This window comes from Suricata suricatta, chromosome 10, assembly GCF_006229205.1.
Source record: "Suricata suricatta isolate VVHF042 chromosome 10, meerkat_22Aug2017_6uvM2_HiC, whole genome shotgun sequence".
Classification (NCBI taxonomy): Eukaryota; Metazoa; Chordata; class Mammalia; order Carnivora; family Herpestidae; genus Suricata; species Suricata suricatta.
This window is the reverse complement of record NC_043709.1, coordinates 32,025,368-32,048,229: the sequence shown is the minus strand read 5'-3', so window position 1 is coordinate 32,048,229 and position 22,862 is coordinate 32,025,368. Positions and strand designations below refer to the sequence as shown.

The following is a 22,862-nucleotide window of genomic DNA, read 5'->3' as shown; positions in this document are numbered from 1 at the left end:
AGACTGAAATTGAACTGAATTTGGAATTATGATAATTTGGGAGATAAACGGGCAGATATAAGGGATATTTATTTAGACTGAAACTTAGCCTGACTGGCTACTAGAAGTAAGAGAAAAAGAGGTTTTAGTTGTGACAACTAGATTTTTAGATTAATTATCTGGATGACGGGCTTATGTGTATATACCTATGTACATATACATATTTTTTCAATGTGCATTAGTTCACAAAATAAACTGTTTAATTAAAGCTTCACACTGTTTTTAAGTATGTGGTAAGGAAAGTCTTTCTTCTTTATTCCTCCTTCTTAAAATATTTTGTTTTCTGAACCTGGTTCATTATATGAATCACTGTTAGTATTTCAGAATCATATCATTAAGTACTATGAAATTCTCTATGGGAGTTTGATTAAAATTAAATTAAAACTATGAAACAAATCAGATTAATTTAATACCTTTTTAAAAATATTACATTTTCTAAACTTGTTTTGATACAAAAATACTGTAATTACCAAATGTGTTGATAAACAAATTATATCCATTCCTTAACTAATTCATTAGATAGTTGTTTCATCTATTTTTCAAAGTTTCTGAATTGGACATAGTAGAGCTAATTCTGGCCTCATAGATATCAGGGTTTAAAAAATTAAGCTAAGTGCTTATAGATTATTGTACATCTCAAAAATTAATAAGCCTACAAATTCAGTAGTCTAATTATATATTTAAATTTAAAGGTGCACTATGTATGCTGGGGAAAATAGTATGCTTAAAGAAACTGTATTCTGCTTTGCTGTTTGGAACTTCCTTATTTTTATTACCTTTGTACCTCAGCCAAAATTATCCAAATGTACTGGAGGTTGAGAAGCAAGGGCACATAGACATAGAATTACAATCAACTAGAATGGATTAGGTGCTCAGCTGAGGATAAGTATATCTTTTGACAGGCTGCAAGCCATTTACAAAATTATTAAAGTAATAAAATGCAACTTAAATTCCAAACTATTACTGATTCCAAACATGATATAGTATTTTCAAGGATGAATTTTACTTTTGAAGGAAAAAAAAACCTCTGTACTTGAAATAAAATTAGACTATTAAGTAGCCTTAAACTACCAGTAGGCCTTAATATACATGATATAACATTATTAGGAAACATAAGTAACCCTTTCCTTCCCCCCGTTCTTCTATAGTATAGAAGCAATATATCCATAATACATAAGAAAAATTACTTAAAATAATAAATAAATAAAAAATGACTCAAATATGTAAAAGAATGATTAAAGAATTCTCATATTAACTCAGAATATAAAATAAAAACCAAGCATCCTGAAGTATTAAACTTCCTCAAATATTAAATATTAAACTCAAAAATGTAATCTTTGGCAAATGCATATAATTATTAAATAATTGATTTAATTTCCTTTGCCTATTTTGAATTAAAACCATGCACCTTGCAATTTTAATACATTATCTCATTTATATCAATTCTCACAACAATCCTGCTTATGAAAAAACAAAAACTTACTGAGTTTATGTGAAATACTGAATGAGACATTTCTAGAAAGACATAATTCTATAAACTGAAACAAGTATTGTTACTCTAACGCCAAAGCCCATAGTCTTCATAATTACTTTATGATTCAAAAAGACTGAATCTTTGCTATTTGCATCCTGGTGGATGGATCTACAGAGTATTACGCTAAGTGAAATAAGTCAGTGAAAGACAAATACCATATGATTTCAAAAAACAAAACGGCAAAAGGAAGAAGGGGAAACAAGTCATAAGAAACTCTTAATGATAGAGAACACACTGAGGGTTGATGTAGGGAAATGCACGGAGGGGTGGGCTGGATGGGTAATGGGTTTTAGGAGGGCACTTGTTATGATGAGCACTGGCTGTTGTATGTAAATAATGACTCACTGAATTCTACTCCTGAAACCAATATTTCACTGTAGTTAACCAGCTAGAATGAAATAAAACTTTGAAAAAAAGTTAATCTATAGTAACTTTGGTATTGAAAATGCATTTGAATTGGATTATTCATTTTTGGTTTATTCAAATTGGAATTGTAAAGTACAACAACCAGGACCTTAATAATCATGATGGTTATCGTACAATATTGGACAATTTTAAAGTATGGGATCATGTGGTACTTTTCAATGCATGGTGTTCATAAAAAAGATTTTGAGAGGGGCCCCTGGATGGCTCAGTAGGTTGAATGTCCGGCTTCAGCTCAGGTCATGATCTCGTGGTTTGTGGAGTAGATAGAGCCACAAGTCGGGCTCTGTGCTGACAGCTCAGAGGCTGGAGCCTGTGTTCAGATTCTGTGTCTCCCTCTCTCTCTGACCCTCTGCTGCTCACGCTCTCTCTCTCTCTCTCTCTCTCTCTCTCTCTCCCAAAAATAAGTAAAACATTTTTAAAAAGTTAAAAAAAAGATTTTGAGAGGCAGTTAATAATTATTTACTGAATTAGTCAACACAGTTAAAATCTCATTACTGAAAACCAACTGGATAAATCTTAATCTGAAAAAGTGAACATTTAGAATTCAAGAATATCTTTTTAAAATATAACTAAATTCTACTAACATTTAATTATAACTACCTATGAATTAGCTCTTGACCGTATGGTGAATAAGTTATGTTGTCCTCAGTGGACTATGGTAAGTGCAAATGACACATCTAATAAAGGGTTAGTATCCAAAATGCAAAGAACTTGTAAAACTCAAAATCCAAAAAATGAATAATCCAATTCCAAAATGAGCAGAAGATACAAATAGATATTTTCCCAAAGACGACATACAGATGACCAACAGACGTATGAAAAGATTCTCGACCTCACTCATTTGGGGAAATACAAATCAAAACTGTAATGAGATATCACCTTACATCCATCAGAATGAATAGTATCAAAAAGACAAGAAATAACTAGCGTTAGCATGTTAGTAAGCATGCAGAGAAAGGGTAACTTTCTTGCACTGATGGCAGGAATGCAGTCTCATACTGCTACTCTGAAAACAGTATGGAAGTTTCTCAAAAGGTTTAAAATAGAACTACCTTACAATTTAACAATTATACTACTAAGTATTTAACCAAAGAATACAAAAACTCTAATTTTAAGGGATACATGTACCATACCCCAATGTTTATAGCCGCATTATCTACAATAGCAGAGTGATGGAAACAGCCCAAATGCCCATTGACTGATAATGGCTAAAGAAGTGGCATATATATACAATGGAATATTTCTCAGCATATATATATATGCCTTGCCCTTTGCAATGATGGGTAGAACTAGAAAGTATTATGCCAAGCAAAATAAGTTAGAGAAAGAGAAATAACATGATTTCACTCATATGTGGAATTTAAAACAAAATGCACAAAAGGGAAAAAAGAGAGAGAGAGAGATGCACACCAAGAAACAGACTGAACTACAGAGAACAACCTGATGGTTACCAGTGGGGAGGTGGGTGGAGAAATGTGTTAAATAGGTTATGGGAATTAAGGAGAGGACTGTGTTGTATAGAAGTGTTGAGTCACTATATTATATACCTGAAACTAACATTACACTGTATGTTAACTAACTGCAACTTAAATAAAAACTTAAAAAAATTGCACAAATAGCTGTCAGGACTAGAACAGCCATTAATGATCAAATTGGAATTGGATTTAAATATTTAAAAGTCAGGAGCACCTGGGTGGCTCAGTCTGTTAGACTTCCAACTTCCACTCAGGTCACGATCTCACAGTTTGTGAGTTTGAGCCGGGGCATCAGGTTCTGTGCTGACAGCTCAGAGCCTGGAGCCTGCTTCAGATTCTGTGTCTCCCTCTCTCTCTGCCCCTCCCTGACTCATACTCTGTCGATCTTTGTCTCTCAAAAATGAATAAACGTTAAAAAATATTTTCAAAAATCCAAAGCTCATTGGTTATTTTTATCAAATTTCATTTGTGGTAATAAATTTGGAAATTAGTCAAGAAATATTCAACATTATTCCAGTGTTCTTTCATGGTTCTAAAATATTTTGCTTAGTAAAAAATCCCTGTAAGTATTCTTTTTTTTCAACATGTGTCTACAAGATGGCACAAATTAGTCCAAATTTAGTCCAGTCACAACCTCATCATGTTAAGTTATTTTGGTGATTTATTAAATTCTTTCTTGAACATTATCATCAGTAATTTTAAAAAATTCATAGTATGTGACTTCCTATATAATGTAAAACATCCTTATGAAGTATTTCTGCCACAAGGCTATTAAACTAAAACTCATGTGGTAACATCACACCCCCCCCTCCAAAATTAAATTTTTAGAAAATAACTAAAAACTTCAAAAATGTCAGCACCAGGAAAAAACAAGATGAAGGAAAATGAAAGAAAAGAAAAAAAAAGGACGGGCTCAGGAAGGACATCAGACTGAAGGACCAAAATATATGACAACTGAAAGCAAGGCATGATTCTGGAGTTTCTTTTGCAACAAAGAACATTACCGATACAATTAAAGACATTAACAAAACCTGTAGATTAGGTAACAGTATTGCAAAAGTGTGAATTTCCTGAATTTCATAGCTGTACTGTGATTATGTACTTTCCACTGTTCCTGCTGCTTGGATCCTACGGGAAAGAAGTCACGTGTGTTGGTGGTAAGAGTCAACCTGAAACGCAGAATCTGGTGTAATGTCTTCTTTATGTAAGCCTTTTCTTTTTGCTACTGCCCAGGCCCTACGTCACTATGGTTCATTCTCTATGATGCCGTTCTTTGCTAAATACAATCTTATATAATCTAAGCAACATCAAGGCCCTTGACAGCACTTTTAATTTGTTTTCCTTTGTTTTTAAATGAATTTTATGATGAGATAAGATTATGAAAATATTAAGAAATACATTAGTCAAAAGATAAATATAGATGTCAGCAGTTTTTACTACTTTTGACTGAGTGTCATACTCGCTGTATTTTTAGTAATAATAGAAAAGGGAATGCATCAGGGCACCTGGGTGGCTCAGTCTGTTAAGTGGCCAACTTCGGCTCAGGTCATGATCTCGCGGTCCTTGAGTTTGAGCCCCACGTCAGGCTCTGTGCTGACAGCTCAGAGCCTGGAGCCTTCTTCAGATTCTGTGTCTCCTCTTTCTGCCCTTCCCCAGCTCGAGCTTGGTGTCCCTCAAAAATCAACATACATTAAAAAATTAAAAAAAGAAAAGGGAGTGCATAATTTTCTTCTATTTCTACTCAATGTTAATTAAGCAGATATGCATAGTATAGGTAAAGACAAAGAAAAAAGTAATATCCACCATGTCTTGGGTTTTCATAGTCTTGCCCTGTCTAATTTCTAACCTAATTTCTGGTAAAAGCTTACCTTTCCCTTTAGGATTCCTATTCTCTATTGGTTCTGAATCACTTGCACTTATCTGAACACACCAAAATGTTTTATAACCTCCATATGGTTCTCTCTGACTAGGGATGATAATTTCTACTCCCCAAGCTTCTCCTAACTGAATGAAAGTTATACATTTTTCAACGCAAGCTCAAGCTTTGCTCCATGTGAAACTGTTCTTATTCTTTTCCCTGCATGGGCAGACTCAACCCTAACAATTTATTCCACTTTTTTTTTGTTTGTTTACCTTTTGTTACCCTCATTGGTAAGTTAGCTCATCTCTACACCTGGGCCCAAAAAAACCCAAGCACATAGCAGATGTTTAATGAATAGTTAAATAAATGAGTCTGAGAGGCATAGATCATACAGAGAAGTCGAGATAAAAAACACATAGGCAGTACAGATGGTTTTGTTTTGTTTTGTTTTGTTTTGATCTACTCTTACTTTTGAGTGGGGAGAGATTAGAGTGTACTTCATACTCAAAACTACCAAAGCTAAGAAACAAAGAAGATACAAAGTAACATGGAAAAATTCAGAGTGAAAAAATATTAAAAAGAGAAATAAAAGTCATATCTTTAATGATCTTCCCATTTTGCAAAATTTTCTCATATAAGAACCTAGCACCGGAGATAGAGACAGCTAAAATGTGTGCAATTGTTTACCAGGCCAGAAATGTCCCGTGAGAATTCAGTTATTCCAACAACCAACACGTGATTTAGAAGTGAAGAAGAAATGGGGGACCCTTAACTATCTGGAGATAGGACCAGTTACTTGGCTAGAGGATTCCTGTGTCACTAGAGTTTTTTGAACACTGGTGGTTGACTCTCTTATTTTCCCTAGATTTTAGGGGCTTTCTCAAATGAGGACAGTCAGTTTTTGAAACTGAAACCGTCTTGAGAAAACCAGGATGTCTAGTCATACAAGAATCCTTGTGAGAGAAGCTGGACCACAAACTCAGTGTGTTCACAGGGTCATTAAAAATGGTCATTTAACCCCCACACTATGCCATTTAAACCCAGATAATTTTAGATAATCTTCTGAGATTCTGTCCTATTTAAAGGGCAGATTTCCTGGGAAATTGTTTAATCCCTTTAATATATTGTTAACTTTTAATAAATATGTACTTCACTATCTGTAACATTTATTATGCATTTACTATGTGTCACTGGGTTGCAAACATTGTTTCAATGTCAGATTTTTTTTTAAATGATGTTTATTTATTTTGAGAGGAAGTCAGAAAGCAAGTTGGGGAAGGAGCAGAGAGAGAGGGAGACAGAATCCAAAGCAGGCTCCAGGCTCTGAGCTATCAGCACAGAATGTGACTTTGGGCTCTAAATCAGGAGTGTGAGAGAGATCATGACCTGAGCCAAAGTCAGACCCTCAACCGACTGAGTCACCCAGGCACCTCTCACCTTCTGACTTAAAAACCTGATGGAGCAGTGACTGATTTCATTACATATATGTTTAGATGAGCAAAGTTAAGTCAAACAAATATAAGTCATTTTCCCACACTGGCAAATCTAAAAAATGAATTATTTCAGTGGAATGTTTACCTTTATCAGAGCTTGAACATGTGGTCATTTTGTTCTTTAGAGGAAAATTGAAGTATGAGATATTTTGCTGGATATTCTGAGCTTTTCCAAGATGTGTGATGCACTGTTCTTAAGAAGTTTACTATTTTGGGCTCCCTGGGTGGCTCAGTCAGTTAAGATTCTGACTTTGGCTCAGGTCATCATGTTTTAGTCCATGAGTTCTAGCCCTGAGTCGGGCTCTGTGTTGACATCTCAGAGCCAGGAGCCTGCTTCAGATTTTGTGTCTCCCTCTCTCTCTGCCCCTCCCCCACTCATGCTCACTCTCTCTCTCAAAAATAAATCAACACTAAAAAGAAAGTTTAGTATCTTACATGGAAGTTAAATGTAAACAGATCATTAGAATATTACTGTAAATTTGCATAGCACTTCTTGTACACAGGCGTTTCACATAAACATTAAGTCAACAATTATTCTAATAGCTCATTAAAGTAATCATGTCAGGAGTTTATAATCCCCATTTAACAGATCAAGAATCTGAGCGTCAGAAAAACTAAATGACTGTTAGATGGCTATTGATTTTGTAGCTGGTGATTAGAATCCAAGTTTTTTCTTTTTTTGTGATAGGCTGGTCCTTATTTTACTTAATTGTGCTGCTTGAAATGCACATTACGAAGTAAAAATTACATCATAGGAAATTCTTAGGATTATGATTTCAATAATCTTTATAATTTGTATACCTCAATCTTATGATGTTGGAATTTCACAAAGTTGGCTGATTGAGTGAATCTTCATCTTTTTCTTAAGAAATGTTTTTATTCTTTCTTTCTTTCCTTTTATATGAGAGAGAGAGAAAGAGAGAGAGGAGGAGTAAGAGGGAGGGGCAGAGGGAGAGAGAGAGTATCTTAAGCAGGTTTCATGTTGGGAGCCATTTCTGAACCCACTAAGTTGAGAATACTCCTTGTGAGGTTAAGGCGGGTTTGGCACAGTCTCCCGCCATCAGATGGTGACTGATGTCTACTCCCCACTCAATTATTTTTTGAGCATTGACCCCCCCCCAGGCACCTTTTTGATTGGTATAGGAGGTGATTTGTCCCTTATCTTAAAATATGCAGATTGCACCTTGTGAAGGAACTTACTGTAGGAACTTCTTCTTTTGTGCTTATGGGAGCAAACATTGCATTTCCTGAGAATCCTGTTTTTCTTATACTTCCCCTTAGGCAAACAGGCTATTGAACCCTGCTCACAAAAAACATAACTTTGCTATGCTGAAAACATTGTCTTGTATTTGAATGCTGAAGATACCTTTCCCAGATGATAAGCATTTAAATCACCTACATCAGTCACTATTGATAAAGATTATGCATGAGTCTTCTACCAATCCATATTCTGAGAAATTTTTACATACCAAAAAAAATTGTCATCAGAAATCATGGTCTAAGGCAAATGCCACTTCTGTGCTGGCCCCATACATTTTTTTTCCCATAAATAAAGCTGACTTTCAGGTCAGTGCAGAGATGCCTGCCTGGTGTTCAGAAAGAAACTCGTGACTCTCTCATTCCTCCCTCTTTCGCCAACACCATCCATCCTTCAGGGAGTCCTGGACCTGCTGGAGCAGGACTCCGGCAGTTCCAAGATCAGTGCAGAGCCTGGAATCATGACCTCAGCCTAAATCAAGAGTTAGAGGCTCAACCAAGTGAACCATTTGGTTACACTATGAATCTGCATTTCTGGAGTTCCTGTCACCCCTAGAATGTGTTTATGTCCTCCACATCTAGTAATTATTTAGAGTCGATTCACACAGGGACCAAGCTGCTTCATAAACAGCAATGGCCATTCTGAAAAGATATAATGCTGGGTGTCCAAAAGAAAACCTTCAAACCAGACTGGCTCTACAATTCCAACTCTTTAACTCTCTACCTGTGAAACTATATAAATGCTATTTATCATAATCTCTCTCTGTGCCACGTTTTCTCCTTTTGTATAATAAGAGTAATATCCTACCAATTTCAGAGGTGGTTATACAGATTAAATAAGCTGATATGAGTTAGAACTTAGAAAATGTCTTAGTTACTATTATTATCATGGTATTAATTATTATTATTATTATTTTACCTAGAATTCTTTAATTTAATACAGGCTCAGACACATTTGATCTTGGAAACTTTATATCATTGACCTCAATTTCTTCATGTGTAATATTTGATAATATTTTCAAATTAACATACTGAAAATACTTAGTGTTAAATGCAATATGATTGTCCAATAAAGTTTGTATGTTTCTTATTTGATTTAATAAAAGTCAAACTATACTATACTATAGAGTATCAGTTCCTTTATTCATCTCTGAAGATGAAAATGTTTTTAAAAGAGCTAAGAGTCTTGTCTTTCGATATTTTAATATGGGATATAAATGTAATAAATTATGTTCATAAGCATGTAATTACATAAAAAGAATCCATGCTCAGCCAGAACACTCAGTTTGACCTAACATATGCAACATATTATTACCTACTTGACTTTTGATTTATGCAATTTATATAGTTGTCTGATCATTCCTTACATTTGCTAAGGGTACACTTTAGATTTTCACTCAGAGCAAAATGACCACCCCCATGTATAATAAATTCATGTATATATTTTTAATGATTAGAACTTAATTGATTTTTTCTTAGATTAGTGGTGAGAAAACAAATGAAAGATCACATCTACTGATGCTGATAAACTCCCAAATGCAGGTGTTCTGACTCAATGCGTTCTACATGTCTTTAAAATAATATTATCTAATTTATTAAAGTTATTAGAACCATTGATGACTTTTCCAGGTATAAAATTATGGAGTCATTACATTTTAAAATATAATCATAAAATTATATGCACACAGGGCCATGCATATACAATTTTGAACATGAAACTGTCACAGAGAAAAATGTTAGCTAGCAATATTGACATTAATGCAAGCATTAATGTTCTGTGGGGTAAATTGCCTAGTGTAAGAGAGAGAATAACCTAAACAAGAATTCATATATTTCTTAGAAGTGCTCCCTGATTCCCCTCACCTAATAGTGATTTTTATTACTACGAACACCCAGTCAAACTCTGTATCAGCAACTTGCATATCAGGCAACTAAATTTATTATATATGAACATTTATATATTCTGAAGATTGCCTAAACCATATGCTTCACTCATCAATTTACTACACTCAGAAGATATATTTTTGGAAATGCTGATGTTAGTTTTGTAATTATTATCATACCTCAAGCAGTATTACCCACAATAGAACAATTATTTAAGGATATTCTAATTAGCTACTTTATTTTTACTCAAAATGTTATTGTTTCTTCTTTAAAAAAATATCCAACAGATCAGCAGAAATTGGTCACAATGAGCTATAATATTTTATACAATTTTGAATATATCACATTTATTTGCATTTCCAAAAATACATTTTTGCTCACAGTAGCAATCCCAATATTTTGTTTCATATTGGATCATATTGTTTCACCTTCCATGGTATTCTTTCTTTCTTTTTTTTAAGTTTGTTTAGTTTTGAGAGAGAGAGAGAGAGAGAGAGAGAGAAAGAGAGAGAGAGAGAGAGACAGATCATGAGTAGGGAAGGGGCAGAGAGAGAGTGAGACAGAGAATCTGAATCAGGCTCCAGGCTTTGTGTCAGTACAGAGCCCAACCCTGGGCTTGAACCCACTGATGGCAAGATCATGACCTGAGCCAATGAGGATGCTTAAAACCCACTGAGCCACTCAGGCACCCCAATGGTATTATTTCTAAACAGCAGAATATCTTGCTAGTTATTTGATAAGGAAATGTTAAAATATAACAGTAATATTTTATATAAATGTGGAGGGATGTGTATTCTAGGATAAATTTTCACAAATATAGTGATCCTGAAGAAAAGCAAAAATAGCAAAAAAAGAATTTCATTGACATTTCTATTTTTGTGCCTTTTTCCTATTTATGACTTCTCTATTATTTAAGTTTTGAAGGCTAAGCTATGTCTTATGATCTACAATATTGCATTGATCTTTCTCCTTCTTCCTCCCTTCTTTGTGTTTAGGCTCGCTTATACTGTGGTATCAATTCTTTATCTTCAATAAACAATGTTTTCAGTGTGTAGCTAGACCCCTGTTGTCATGTTCATACAGAAAGGAAAATACCAGCATTACAGTATTTAATAAATACCCCAAATGCCATCATCTATGTTTTTTAAGTAAAATTCAAAGGTGGTTATTCTCACCAAACAACACACACACACACACACACACACACACACACACACACACACACCCCTAACCATAAGTTCATCATCATTTTGGATGTTTCTATTTTCTTTACTTTAGTATACTTGGTTTACCTTCATGTCTATGTACTTCCCTAGCCATTTCTTTTTCACTTATTTTTTACAAGATTGTAAAGAATAGTTAAGAACCCAGAAGCACACATATCTGGATATAAATTCTTTTGTTTTTATCTCATTTGTCTTGTAAATTGAGTAAGTTACTTAAGTCATAATTTGTCATTTGTGAAAATTTAGATAATAAGTATAATCTCCTAATTTATAGTTCACTAGAAGGTTAAATAAGGTAATGCATATGACATTCTTATAGTACTTACTGAGAAGCTGTCACTGGACATATGTATTATCACTGACTTGTATTCCTCTTTCCATTGTTAAAAAATAAATTTTTCTAAAGATTTTGCCCTTCATTATTCTCTTTAATTTCCAGGGCTCATGTTGGTTGGCTCTACATTACAGGGAAAGTGTTAATAGTTCCTATAAGCTAAACATTCTTTTTTTAAAGGTGTTTTTATTTAAGTATCTCTACACCCAACGTGAGCTCAAAATCATGACCCTGAGATCAAGGGTCACACCTGCTTCTGCCTGAACCAGCAAGGTATATCTGCCATAAACCCTCTCAGTGACGTGATATTAAAATAAGATTTATAGAGCTCCACTACAGGATAAAAATGTTGTCATTCATTTTAAAAGGTTGAGAAGTGAGACTAAATTTGTTATTTTGGAAATTAACAAGGAGAAAAAAATGTATTGTCTTGTTTTCACTCATCTACATTTTCTGTAATAAGCTTAGAAGTCATATCAATAAACTTACTTTAAAAGGATACTGACATTTATCTATTTGGTAATTTGAATTAATAATATATTAATTATCACTTTATATGTTCACAAAAAATATTCCAGGGTATTAGAGGGGATAAGTATAATTTACCATACATAGTTTGTCCCTATAAATAGGAAACACAGTTGTCATTTTAATTATCGTAGATACTTACATTATTGTATATATTTGGCTTAAACCACATAAAGAACATACAAAAATTTAGAGAGTATAATCAAGTTTAAATGAATATTTTCTAAAAAGAAAGGTGATAATATGTACTAATAGCAACTGCATGCGTAATATGATTGTTCTTCTTAGTTCACAAAAATAGAAAACTAAAAATCAATAAAAACTCATCTCTTTCTCTTGTTTCTATATCCTCTTGTTCATATCTCAATGTAACACTCCAAATTTCTCTTATATCTACTCCATCCTCTTTGTCACCACACTTACTGTATTCTAAAACATCATCTGTTCTCTCCTGAATTGCCAAAATGTTACTGAATCTCTATTTTGCTTTCATTCTTATCTTCTTATCTTCCATTCTTATCTCCTCCTTATCATCCTTACCTTCCAATGGATCTGCCAGTGGATTATTCTAAAATACTTATCTAGGCTTTTCTCTCAGCTTTGTAAGTTCATGGCTTTATCGAGCCAGAGAAATACCAAATATTTTAGAGCAGTGGTTCTGTGATACACATCAGGATCATCTGAAAGTCCTGTGGGTGGAAAAAAAAAAAGTTTCCCAGTACCCTCTCACAGAGGTTCTGATTCAGTAGTTTTGAGGACGCCTTGACAGCTGGCATTTTTCCATGTGATGGGGGTCTTAGGACCATGCTTTGAGAGCTGCTGCTTTATTGTGACCTAAAATGTTCTTTGTAACCTCATTTGCTAAATTCTCAAACTTAATCTCTCACCATATTCTCAAATTTATTCATATTCCATTTGGCCTAAGTACTAGGAGCTGTTTCCATATGGGATATATCCTTTCTTTCTGAAACATCCTTTATTTCAATACTCCATTGTTCCGTAATCTGTATACTTGGCTTATTGAGGATCATATTCAAAGTCCAGCTCAAACAGTTTTAGCTTGGAAACATTCCCAGATTGTCTTCTTGTATAATCTTCCTGTAGCTCAGACAGTACCTGTGCATGATACTTGCCAAAATGTAATTAGTAATTATTTTTTCATTTTGCATAACTCATTCTTATGAGTTCCTCACCTTATTTCTCTACATATTCTCTAAATATTCAGAAATATGTTTGGCATTTCTATTAATATATGCCATAAAGTGAAAAATTCATGTGCCATTCTTTGAAAAAGAACATCAAAAATTTAAAAAAATCTATTAGATTAATAATATTCTGGGGTACCTGGGTGGCTCAGCCGGTTAAGCGTCCAGCTTTAGCTCAGGTCATGATCTCATGGTTTGTGGGTTCGAGCCCCATGTCGGGCTCTGTGCTGACAGCTAGCTCAGAGCTTGGAGCCTGCTTCACATTCTGTATCTCCCTTTCTCTCTGACCCTCTCCTGCTCATGCTGTCTCTCTCTGTCTCTCAAAAATAAATAAAAACATTAAAAACATATTATGTTTTTTCTTTTAGAGCTCTTTTAAGACAATGTTTTTTAAATTATCTTATGTTTATTATTTATTATTGAGAGAGAGAAAGACAGGGCATAAGCAGGAGATGACTAAAGAGAAAGGGAGACACAGAATCCAAAGCAGGCTCCAGACTCTGAGCTGTCAGCACAGAGCCCCATGCTGGGATTGAACTCATGAACTGTGAGCTCATGACCTGAACCAAAGTCGCACTCAACTAACTAAGCTACGCAGCATCCCTTTAAGGCTATTCTTATTTTTTTTATATATAAATAAGGATAGTTTCTTGTGTCTTGTGACTTTTAACAATTTCATAAAATATTGGTAAAATTATATATTGTATCCTATATAATTATTTTTTGGATGAAACAATACATTCTTGTTGTTTTCATTTTTCTTATGTAATACATACTAAAGTGTAAAGAGAGATGTTTGTAATATATTAAGTGATTGTTCATTATTACATTATGTTAAAGAATATATGTTGTCAGGTTACTATGTGGCAGGCACTATTCTAATTTATGTAATTTCCTAAAACTCAGAGATAACAGTAATCAGTGAAGCAGCAGAGAGCATTATCTGACCCTTTACTACTCCATCATGTCATCTTCATCCCATATAGTGTGGTTGGTTGAATTTGTGTCAGAATGCTATCTAACTATACAATAAAAGTGACCTATAGCTCTCCCAAGATGTATTTGCATCCAGTGGAGGCACTAGCAAAGGGATGCAGCTACTGAGGAATTCTCATCAACACAGAAGTTGGAGGCAGGAAGGAAGACATCATTGAACAGCCTAAGTAGAAAAAACACTCATGATACATAGTGTGATGAAGGTCGTGGTGTGATTACCTTCCCTGGGATATTTTCTGGAATTAACTCACCATATTCCTCCCCCATCCAGTTTTATTGAGGTATAAGTGTTAAGTAAAAAATTGTATGTATCTAATGTGCACAATATGATGATTTGACTTATGTACAAATTGTGAAATGATTGCCAACAATTAGGCTAAATAACACATCCGTCACTTCCCTACTTACCTTGTTTTGTGTGTATGGTGGCAACACTAAGATCTACTTTGTTGGCAAATTTCAAGTATAAAATACAATAGTATTAACTACAGTCACTATGCTGTACATTAGACCCCCAGAACTTAGCCATCTTCTAACTGAAAGTTTGTACTCTTTGACATTTCTGCATGTCCTCCAGTCAGTAACCTCTGGTAGCCACCATTCTACACTCAGTTAGGCATTGTTGAGGGAAAGAGGACAATTGTGTTCAATTTTTCAGACTCCACGTATAAGTGAGATCAAACAGTATATTTGTCTAATTTCACTTAGCATCATGACCTCCTGCTTCATCCATGCTTTCATAAATGGTGGGGTTTCCTTCTTTTTATCTTTGCAAAATATTCCATTGTGTATATCTACCACACCTTATCATTCATCCATTGATGGGCACTTAGGTTGTTTCCACATTATGTCTATGGTGAATATTTGGTCAATGAATCAGATTGCATATTTTATATATATATATATATATATATATATATATACATATATATATATATATATATATATACATATATATGTATATATGTAGAAGCTGGAAATGGTGGATTAAATGTAGTTATATTTTTAGTTTTGAAGAAACTCTATACTGTTTTCCATAATGGCTGTACCAATATAGATTCCCCAAAGTAGTATATAGGTAATTCAGGCATATCTAATGATGAGTAGGCTTTTCTCTTAACTTTCTTTAACCTGAATTAATGCACACAATCTTTAACAAAATAACAAGATGACAATTTTTGATGTGTATGTGCATTAAGAAAACATGTTGAGAAAGGAACTATCTTAAATATGCAGAAGAATTCTTTCAAGTATACTGGAAACTAGAACAGAATTATCTTAATGAATATTAGATTTCCCCCAATATCTAAAAAAAAAATGTGATGCAGGATATACTCCTATGCATTTAGAATTCATAAAAATAAAAGATTTTTGCATTATATCACCAACACCCTAATATTTAATATAATATATAGAAAAGGTTTCTTTGAGATAAAAAGTACTATTTATAAAATAATTAAAACACTATAAAGGAATTTGCAAAAATATATCCTATGATTACATTGGTTATAATACACTTTTGTATATGTCTCTTTCTACTGATTATTTATATCTAAATCTTAGCCTTCCATTTTCATGTTCATAGGACAGTTCTTATCATATTTTGATTTCCAACTGGATTAATACTTATAATTTAATATTAAATAAGAATTCTAGCCTATTAGGAAGTCATTTAAAAATATATTTCATTGCTACTAATAATATAGAAGGTAGTTTGCTTATATTTATCATTTAGTAAGAATTTCATGTTTGAAATGACTAGAAATTATGAAGATAAAATGTAAGTACAGTGAATATACAAATGGAAAGAAAATTAACTTGACACTTTGCACAGAGCATATTGGCTGGATAGAGCATTTGTAATCTCTGTACTCCTTAGTTGAGGACATGGATGTTCACAGTTATGCTGAGAATCTAATTAAGAGCAGAAAGTTGACTTTTTCTCCTTGCTTTTACTATTCTCAGAAGATTAAATTGACATTTCTTGCCCTACCACATTTTGTTTATTCATCACATTTTTTATCATTACTGTTTTTGTTTATAGTTAAGCAGCTTTAGCAGAAATTTCTCTCCAACACTCTTCTCCCTTAATGCCTGCTGATTCCCACTGAATAGTGAAGCGATGGCCGCCTGTCACTAGATTCGGGCCCAAGAGAAACATATGTGAGGCTCTAGTTTTAAACCCAGTATATTAGGGGTGCCTGCTTGGCTTAGTCAGTGGAACATGCAACTCTTGATCTTGGAGTTGTGGGTTCCAGCCACACACTGGATATAGAGATTATTTAAGAATAAAATCTTGGGGCATTTGCGGGGCTCAGTCAGTTGAACATCCAACTCTTGCTATCAGCTCAGGTCATGATCTCGTGGTTCCTAGGATCATGTTCCAAGTCAGGCTTTGGGCTGAAGGCATGGAGCATGATTTGTATTCTGTCTCCCACTCCCCCACTCTCGTGCTATCTTTCTCTCTCTCAAAAAACAAAGAAACAAAAAAACCTCTAAAAAATAAATAAACGTAGTGAATTAATATCAGGATACATACATTAAGACTAGTTTGCCAGGATGCCTGGGTGGCTCAGTCGGTTAAGCATCCAACTTTGCTCACATCATAATATCATGGCTTGTATCTTTGTCCCTGTGTGGGACTCTGTGCCGAGAGCTCAGAGCCTGGAACCTGTTTCAGATTCTGTGTCTCCCCTCCCCTGCTCATGCTCTGTCTCTCTCTCTCTCTCAAAAATAAATAAATCTTAAAACTAGTCTTGCTATGTCTTTTCTTAATGTTTTTTGTTTTGTTTTGTTTTTACAGGATGTCCTATATCCCTCAACAATGCCTAGCTTATCTGACTCAGCTCTCTTCCTGTCTTCTTGACCAACATCCTTGAATTCTGTCTGGCCTGAATATCCTACCTCTTTTATGAACTTGCTCTCTGATGTTATTCCAGGTATTTAGATTCAACCTACTTCTCTGCTACTTACTTTTTCCAATTCTGTACTCTTCACACCCTAAAGGTTATATTTATTTCTAGATTGAAGGCTATTTTGACAGTAATTTGAAACTTACTCTGCCTCAACAAAAGTGGCTACCCAATCCAGGCATTAACAGTAATATCAGTATAAGGTTTGGAGGAAACAGAGGTATGGCAATACGTAGAGATGAGAAATTGCAATGTTTGCACAAAACTCAACAGATAAGCAGTCAGTTAGGACAAACTCTATCATAGGTACAATTATTAGTGCTACAAATATATATTATAAACAATATTCCCATGGAATCATTCAGATAATTAATGTTTCATGAATTATAAATATAAAAACCTATATAATGCAAATTTTAACGATGGACCTGACCAAGTCTACCTCTACCATCAAGAACATCTATCATGACTAATATTACTTTTATTATGAACAATTAGAGTTAGTTAAACTATGACTAAGTGAAAATAGATTGTGGGAAAAAATCTTTATAACAAAAACAGTTTTTTTAGAATTTTGCTCTATGTTTAGTAGCAAATATGAGCAAAGTGACTTCTTTCTATTTTCAGTGCTCAATACTTTTAACTGACTTTGATATATTAATTATTTTTCTAATATAAATACATTTCTCAACCATTATCAACATTCCAATTACAGCTCTAAAACTTTTCTACCAATGATATTATTCATTAGTTTAGATTGCCCTCTTCTAGTTTAATCAACCACTGTTTGAACATCTTTAAAAATGAGAATGACATTCTTCCTACTGCATTGTACAGCAGACTTTCATGTCAAACATTTTTACCCATAAGCCAGTCTGATTTATGCACTGGCATTCAAAGATTCTCTCTGATTTGGTTGGAATTTAATTCCATATAGCTGGAGCCCTCCATTGATATAAATTTAATATTTTGTAAAATTTTTTGTTTATTATAATAAATATCTATTGGGTGTACAATTTAATGAATTTTGACAAACCTCTTCAATGGTATAACCGTCACTACAATCAAAATAAAGCATATTTCCATTGTCCAAAAGATATTCTCATTACCCTTTATAGTCTTTCTTCCTTTCTTTCTTTATCTCTTTCTTTCCTTCTTTCTTTCTGTAGAGTATGAGAGAGAATGAGTGAGCAAGAAAGGGAGTGGCAGAAAGAGAACCTTAAGCAGACTTCAAGCCCAGGGGCTCAACATGGGGCTTGATGGAGGCTCTACTCACAGCAGGACCTAAGCTGAAGTACAGTCAGATGCTTAACCAAATGAGGCACCCAGGAGCCCTCATAGTATTTCTTTTTGCTCTACCCCCAAGTCCTGGCAACCACTGATATGAATATAATTCTTATAGATTTGTCTTTCTTAGAATGTCATAAAATCTTTCCTTTTTTACATGATTTACTTCATTGCTATTTCAAGAGAACCTACAATGGTCATGAAACAAACAAACAAAAAAAACCAAACCCACAAAAAAACCCTACAAAAAATTTGTCGTAATGAGACAGTATTATTGTTTTGACCTTAAACATTGTATCCCCTGTCTTCCAACTGCAAAGAAAATGGCATTTTTCAGGGCTCTAGAATTGGAAATATTAAAAGAGCTATTTATCTAAGTTGAATCTCATTAAGAATATTTCATACAATTCGAGTTGGGGGGATTTCCTGATCCAAAGATATTCTTGAATGAAGAGAAAGTTGCCTTGACAAGTAAAATGATAACTTTACTGATGGTTTCCAAATAAGACAACAAAAGCATTGACTTTCGAAGGGTGTTGTGGTGGAAGATGAGGCACTGTGTCCTGCTGGGATAAGAATGTGTCTTAAAGCACCATCCTTGAACAAACAGGGATTGGATTTCCCTTGTTGGGTGCAGCTTTTCTTCTCAAGTTATGCTGGAGTATTTTCCAAAGAGGAGCATAAGACTACTAAATGGAAGGTAATGAGAAATGATTGAACATTCCACTGATTCTAGGGGAATGGAGTTCATGTTGCCCATTCAAGAATAGTGATGATTTTCTAGTAGGAAAAATGGAACTGAGAATTGCATACTTTGTGATAGTTTAGTGACAGTGTACAAAAGAAATTCTTTGAAATAGCATTTAAAATTTCTTCAGGAGTATAAACATTTTATCTTCATTGTCTGTGGGTAGCAGGGTGTAGCTAGCATGTGGAGCATACACACAATATGAGGGAAAACTGCCAAACATTAGGACCATGCTCATTCCTTCTCTATGATCCCAATTTGGTCTAGAGATTCTTATGCACTATCTACTCTACACATGTTGAAGATAGATTTAGGATGCATAAACATATGCATTAAAGAAATACCCCCAGAGAATCTGAAAGTTCAAAAGAAATAAATTATATAACCCCTAATTCTACTGAGAAGGAGTACTTCTCTTTAAAATTTATTTTAGTTATGACATTTGGAAAATTTGAAACAATTGGTTTGGCATTGTAGTTTATAATTATGTCCCTATGGGGAATTAATTAATGTAATTTTAAAATCCCATAGGCAGTGTAAAAGAATAAGGGACACTGAAGACTTTCCATTCACTTTAGTTTGTTGGCAGGAAAAAAATGCACTGAAACTTCATTATAATGCAATAATTTATTAATTCCATAATAATAAATTATATTTTAAGTTTTATATAAAATGTAAGTTTTATAAATAAATACATTTTCTATTTTTTAATGTTTATTTTGAGAGAAAGAGACAAGGGGAAGGACAGAGAGAGGGAGAGAGAGAATCACAAGCAGGCTCCACACTGTCAGCACAGAGCTCAAAATGAGGCTTGATCCTATGAACCTTGAGATCGTGACCTGAGCCTAAACCAAGAGTTGGATGCTCAACCAACTGAGCCATCCAGGTGTCCCTAAATAAATTTTAAAGACTATCACTGAAAGGATGCTATGGTGACTGGACAGAAATTGTTTTATAAGGAGATAGAAAAACATATTTTAGAAGCCAATAAATTATTTCTTAAACTTGAATCCAGTAATGATTTTAATTTTTTCTCTTTTTTAAATTAAGACTCATAGTATTTTATTTCTAGAATTAGGGGTATTTTAATTCATTTTTCTATTTGAAAAACAACACTCCAAAGAAAATACTACACTTTTCATATCATTATACAACATCCCAACCCATTTCAGAGAAAATCAGTATGGTAAAATTATTTTAGTTTCTCATTAAGTTATTTTTTCACATTTCATTACAGTTGGAATCTCATAAAAATATTTTAAGTATAAATAATTTATTAAAGTAACTAAACTTTTCAAGAGTGTAATATATCCATTTCCAATCTGCAGTCCTTCATATGCAAGAACTCCTACCAACTGAAAAATCTTTTTTTTCTTGAAAACTCCTCACTCTAGAAAACACCTTCATATGCAAATGCATAAATCCCACATTTCGAATCATAAATCCAGTTTCCTCTAAAGGAAAACAAAATGAAACAAAATAGTAGTCAGGTTGTGGAAACCACTTGTAGTCACTTTCTAAGCTCTTTTGAAATCTTTCCAAAAATCATTATTTGTGTTCATGGAATCTGTGCTTCTTCTTATGGTGCAAAGTAATGATCCTCAAAAGAACCTTCAGCTCCCCCTTACTTACACTTGTCATTTATGCATTTTCCTAGTTCTTTGAATGCTTAACACAATTCAAAAGGAAGTCTAAATATTTCATTCTCATAAGATTTCACTGAACTGTAATTCTGATTTTGAAAAACATTTGATGACATCTTTCCTTTTCATGTCAAAATTGCACCATTATCCATTGGTGAATTCTGTTTAACTCTTATTATAATTGGGGGGAAATGCAGAAATAGTAACAAAATTAAAGGAAATCGAAGTCCTAAAATTTTAAAAGACCGATACTCACTTTGTTGTTACCCCAGGGGTTATTGAAAGGGAAGGCACTTTTTTTCTTCATTTTCTGTCTTTCATTTGCTGTTTATTCTTAAAAGAGTGAAGCTTAAGAAAGGTCACTCTTAGCCTAAAAAATATGACATACTTCCTTGACTTAATATATTTAGTATAAATCAGTACTTCTTTCATCTGAAAACAACATAATAAGCTTAGAACCCCTACCTCTTCCTACTACTTACCCTTCCATTTCATTCTACTTTCTAGTGGCACTGATATAGTATCGTGCATTTTCATTCTTTATGTATTTATTTACTCTTTTCATTGATATTTATTCCTCCCTGAATTTCTGTGCTTCTAACTGTAATTATTTCCCTTGGTTTTAAAAACTCCCTTTAGTTGGATCAGCAGAAAATAAATTGTTTTTTGTTTGTTTTTATAAAAATCCTTTATTATATTTTCATTTTTGAAGATATTTCCACTGGATATAAAATTCTAAATCTGCTGGCATCTTTCTCAGGCTTTGAATAATACACCTTTATGTTTTCTAGCTTTAATGTGTATTATAAAGCCTACAGTGAGTGATATTGATGGTCCTTTGAAGAAAGGCATCTTTTTAAATTTGAGATAAGCTTTCTGTTTTTGTTTTTAAGCAATTTGAGGTTTTATTTTTATATATTATAAAGTACATAGCTCTCATTAACACTAGAGTTTCTTGTCTTTTCATTTATTTGTGCAAATTCTTGGTCATTGTTTAACTTATTGCTTCTCTCCTCTCCTCTCCTCTCCTCTCCTCTCCTCTCCTCTCCTCTCCTCTCCTCTCCTCTCTGCCTTCCTTTCCCTTCCCTTCTTCTTTATTCCTTCATATTGCCCCTTCTCATTCCATTTTAGTTCACCCTTTTTTACCTCCTCTCTCTTTTTCTTCTTTCATTCAAGTGATCTAGAAGTATGCTAGGACTCTTCATTAGGGATCCATCTTATGTCTTACTGCTCCTTACAGTATTTTCAATACATCTTTCTCTCCATGGTTTAGGCTATTTCCTAGTGACCTGTCCCCCTTACTCTAGCTATATCTTAAACTATGTTATTAATGCTAATTCTAGAATTGTTACATGGTTTATTTTATACTTTCTGATTTTCTGCTGACATTATCTATCTTATACACATTTATTACTTTGTTTAAATATATCTTCATCTGTTCAATAAGAATAGTCATTTAATCCCCTTGGTTTTCAATTATTTAGTCCTACTTCTTATAAATCAGATTATTTTTGAATGAATATTGAACATTCTGTGTCCAAAATTATAGATAATTTGTCGTTCTGAATGTGATTATTTTCAATGAGAGAGGATTTTTTTTTTCCTTAAATTTCTGGCAGGGAGTAGTGTAGGGGCAGATCAACTTAATCAGTCTAGGATAGAACTGATTCAAAGCGGGTTTTCAGCCTTTATGAGAGGATTTATTTAGGGTTGCTCTCATCCCTGTTGAAGCGTGAAGTATTTACCGGAGCCTAACTTCTCTGGCAGGACTTGAACTAAATGTTTGTCTTTCCTCCTCATAAAATTGGCAAAAGCTTCCTTCAGCTTCTTAGCATTTTGGCTAAAGTTTAAAAATCAGCAAATGCTTATGAAGGTGCCAAATATTAGTCTCCCCTCTCTGCCTTTCTCTTTTCTTCTGTGATTTTGGCGTCTCTAGTTCTGGCTCCCCTAGCTGACATCAATCCTGATTTTCATTTTGCAAGTCCCAAAAGACTGCTCAAAGCTCTGATCAATT

At 33.8% G+C, this 22,862-nt stretch overlaps 1 long non-coding RNA gene across 1 annotated transcript in view; it reads right to left on the bottom strand.

Annotated features, from left to right (window-relative positions):
* The window catches only part of LOC115305632, a 70,273-nt gene that overhangs the window by 17,001 nt on the left and 30,410 nt on the right, over positions 1-22,862 (bottom strand). The window lies entirely within an intron of this gene.